The sequence below is a fragment of the Pteropus alecto genome, unplaced genomic scaffold (assembly GCF_000325575.1).
Source record: "Pteropus alecto unplaced genomic scaffold, ASM32557v1 scaffold184, whole genome shotgun sequence".
NCBI lineage: Eukaryota > Metazoa > Chordata > Mammalia > Chiroptera > Pteropodidae > Pteropus > Pteropus alecto.
The window spans coordinates 28822-33239 of NW_006436278.1; the positions used below are offsets into that span (position 1 = coordinate 28822).

The 4418-nt window shown below is 33.8% G+C and overlaps 1 pseudogene; it reads right to left on the bottom strand.

Annotated features, from left to right (window-relative positions):
* Window positions 1-3954: 3954 nt before the first annotated feature.
* LOC112479649 lies at window positions 3955-4073 on the bottom strand (annotated as a pseudogene).
* Between the last annotated feature and the right edge of the window lie 345 nt (window positions 4074-4418).

Genomic DNA, 4418 nt, shown 5'->3' on the forward strand with positions numbered 1-4418 from the left:
CATATGAAACAAACTCGATATTTTCCTCCCAAATAGCTAATGTACATCACAGACTTTTAGGAATCCATTTTTTGTCATTGATAGCTTCATTACTTTCTTCAAGTCATTCCTTATATTTAATCATACTGAAAAGACCTATGAGGAGCAACGTGCCTACCATCCTCACGCCAATCCAATTCTCTTTATTCTGATAGACTCTTTGTTTTTTTCCACCACATTGAATATATTCAAATCTAATTTTATTATTTGTGTCTTTTCTTTACTGTCTCTATCTACCCCGAAGTAAAGCATAAGGTCCATTAGAGAGGTATTATCTATTTTCACAGAAAATCTCTTGTGTGTGAATAGTAGCACCCGCACATAGTAGGTGCTCATTGAATAATTGCTGAATGAAAAAAATAAAGAATAATAGAGGCAAACAGCTAGTAAGAAAGATTGCACAGAGTACTCTCACATTGGTTAGTGGGCACATAAATTCTAAATAAAATGGTTACATGTTAATTTTTAAATATTTTACATGCATGGAATCAGTTGTCATGATAATATAATCTTTTATGTTTCTAAGTAGGTTTTTAACTTACACAAGTGTTTTCCATATGTTGAATAAGGATTCAATCCTAACATCAATCCTATGACATGGAATTAATGATGGTATCTGACTCATCGGTCTTTTGTGAGATTATATATACAAGGGCCTTTCCATACGTCCTGACCTGGTAGTAAGCCTTAAGTAAATGTTAATAATTTGATTATGATTTTTATTGTTGTGGCTATCATTATTAAAAGCAGTTATTTCATTCTTGATTCTAGGCTGGAAGTGTGTATTTAGAGTAAGGATAAGTGACATGTTTAAGCATACAAAGTGAGTGGCTGATGTTATTCATTTTTAAAATTATGAATGTTCTTTGTCAATATCATTAATATTTAAATTAGTCCAGTCACAGTTTACCTAAAGGATTTGGATATATAAATTGACAAATTTAATAACCTGTACCAAAAACTAATTAATTCTATACTTTTTTCATTATCTATATTAAACTTGTGCTCCCTCTCCCTCTATGCACCAAAACAGACAGTAACATATATATACATAGAAAACTCCACATATTTTCGTTTTTTATTCATTTTACAAGAATAAGATCATTTTATAGAAACTATATTAGTATTATCCCACACATTTCTCTAAAAATTGGTTTTCTTCTTGCACATATTTTCAAAGATATCTTTAGGTTATCATATACTTTATTGTTTCATGTTTTAAAATTCAACTAAAATCCAAATGGAATTCATTAGATGATATGATTTCCAAAGAAAATCAAATTATATTTTCCTAAAAAGATCCAGTGTACACAACAGAATTTTAGGAAGGTCATTTGTTTCCTTGATTTCTCTTTCCTTTTTAAAGCACATACCACATTGTCCGAATTTTATAACTTGACATTACCTTTTAGTTACTTTTGTCCTCACTGGCTGTTATGGTTTAAATTGTATCCCCCCAAAAGATATGTTGCAGCCATAATACCCCAGCATCTCAGAATGTGACCTTATATGGAAATAGGTTCATTGTTGATGTAATTAGTTAAGACCAGGTCATACAGAAGTATGGTGGGCCCTTCATCCAATCTGACTGCTATCCTTGTAAGAAGAGGGAAATTTTGACACAGACACAAATAGAGAGAAGATGAGCACGTAAAGGTGGAGATGGCGATTGGAGTCATGCTGCCACAAGCCAAGGAATTTTTGGACCAGCAGATGCAGGAAGAGGAAAGAAGAGAATCCTCTCCCAGAATCTTCAGAGGGAGCATGGCCCTGCCAGTACCTTGCTTTGGGTCCTGTGGCAACCAGAACTGTGAAACAAATTTATGTTGTTTAAAGCCACTCAGGTTTGTGATACTGTGTTATGGATGCTCTACAAAACTATTATACTGGCCTTAAGTATTTTTCTAAAGTTGTTAATTCTCAGTAAATATTTTTACAGGTGAAGTTTTAACAGCTATTTGTTAAATAACAGAAACTTCTCCTTTAGGATTTTAATCTGAATGTCTTAAGAATATTATAAATGAAATTGAGAGAATTAAACATCTCTATAATATCAGCTTCATATTTAGCAACATGGATATATATCTATTATCTAAACTTTTTTATGTTATATAATACAGATTTGGATTTTAATTATACATCCTGAAATTTATTTAGTAGGTACTCTTAGTGGTTTACATTTTGTCTTTCTGTTGTATCTTTGTTTCTTTTTTTTTTCTGTATTCGACTTGTTTCTGTAATGTAACGATTATATTGATATTTTTCAATTTATACTTTCAGTCCACCTCCTAAAAAATATACTCTGTAATCTCGTTTCCTCCTTTGACTATTTTTATTTTTTTCCAGCTTTGTTGAGATGATTGAGAAATAAAATTGTACATATTTAACTTGTACATTGTGATTTTTTGATAACTGCGTACATTGTAAAATGATTACTACCATCAAGCAAATTAACATTAACCATCGCCTCGCATAGTTACTATTTTTTTGTATGTGGTGAGAACACCTGAGATCTACTCTCAGCAAGTTTCAAGTACATAGTAATATTATTAACTATATTCAATGCCATACATTAGATCTCCAACACTTACTCATCTTATAACTGAAAGTTTGTATTTTTTGACCAGCATTTCCCCATTTCTCTCAACCCCCAGCCACTGGTAACCACTGATCTACCCTGGTTCTATGAGTTCGACCTCTTTAGATTCCTCGTATGAGTGAGATCATGCAGTATTTTTTACTTTTATTCTCTATGTAGATAATTTTTATAATTTAGATACATTATATCAACATAACGAAGACACATGCCACATTGGGGAAATTCCCTGGCCTGTTAAGCACATGGATAAGTCGGTAGCATGTCACTGAGACCCCAAGAAATTGAGTTCCTTTGTGAAACCCAGGCTCTCGGGAAGTGTGATTGGAAGAACTTTAGTATCAACTGGCCCATGGTTGTCCAGGTGGCCACATGAAAGCCCAACTCACTAGAAAATTTTTGGTTTGCAGAAAGGTGATTTACGAATGAAATTTCAGCCCAGCTCTCAAGCAAGACATACTATATGTACAGCCTCGGGTGTGTGCACACGATGTGTGTGTAGAAATATCCACATTGTAATTAAAATACCAAAATATAACTTTTTTCATTTTTTCTTGGTTTCATTGAAATATACTTAGTTGCTCATATTTATATCGTACAATTCAATGAGTTTTTTTTTCACTTATAGTCGGCATACAATAATACACCAGTTTCAGTTGTACAGTCTAGCGATCAGAGATCCACATAACTCGTAAAGTGATCACCCCACTAAATCTAGTACCCCTCTTCTCCGTTATATTTATTACAACACTAACTATCTACCCCATGCTAAACTCTACATCTCCATGTCTATTCTGAAACTATCCATTCGTACCTCTTCCCTTTGCCTTTTTTTCCATCCCCCAAACCCCCCATCTAGTATCCCTCAAAACATTCTCTATTATCTATGAGTTTATTTCCTCTTTTGTTGTCATTGTTGTAGATTTTGGTCTTTAGATTCCACATGTACGTGAAATCATGAAGTATTTGTTTTTCTCTATCTGACTCATCAGTCAGTACAATAATCTCCAGGACCATCAAGGCAATATCTTTTTCCATCCCATTCCTTTTAGTCTGTGTATGTCTTTAATCTGAAATGAGTTTCTTGTAGGCAGCATATGTAGGGGTTTTGTTTTCAAATCCATTCAGCCACTCTGTCTTTTGGTTGGAGCGCTTAATTCTTTTTCATTTGAGGTACTTATTGTTAGGAATGTAGTTATTACCATACTTTACCATTCTTTATTCCTGATTTTTTTTTTATGTGAGCCAACCCTTGGTTGACCTCACAGATTGCAAGGACCTTGTTAGCTTACATTTCCTTATTTTTTATTTATTTTTTACACCTACAGCACCTGGTCTTCCTAGGTGGTCTCCTATCCAAGTACTAACCAGACCCGATCCTTCTTAGCTTCTGAGATCAGATGGGATAGGGCTTGTTAAGGGTGGCATGGCCGTAGATGATTCTTGTTTTTGATATATATTTTTTCTTCTTAAAGAAGTCCCTCCAACATTTCCTGTAATACTGGCTTAGTGTCGATAACTTCTCTTAGTTTATTTTTTGTCTGGGAAGCTCTTTATCTGTCCTTCAACTCTAAATGATAACTTTGCTGGATAAAGTATTCTTGGTTGTAGATCCTGGGTCTTTACTCTGTCGAATATTTTGTGCCAAGCCCTTCTGTCCTGCATAGTTTCTTTTGAGAAATCAGCTGCCAGTCTTCTGGGTGTTCCCTTATAAGTGACTATCAGTGTTTCTCTTGCTGCTTTTAAGATTCTCTCTTTGTATTTAACCTTTGGAATTTTTATT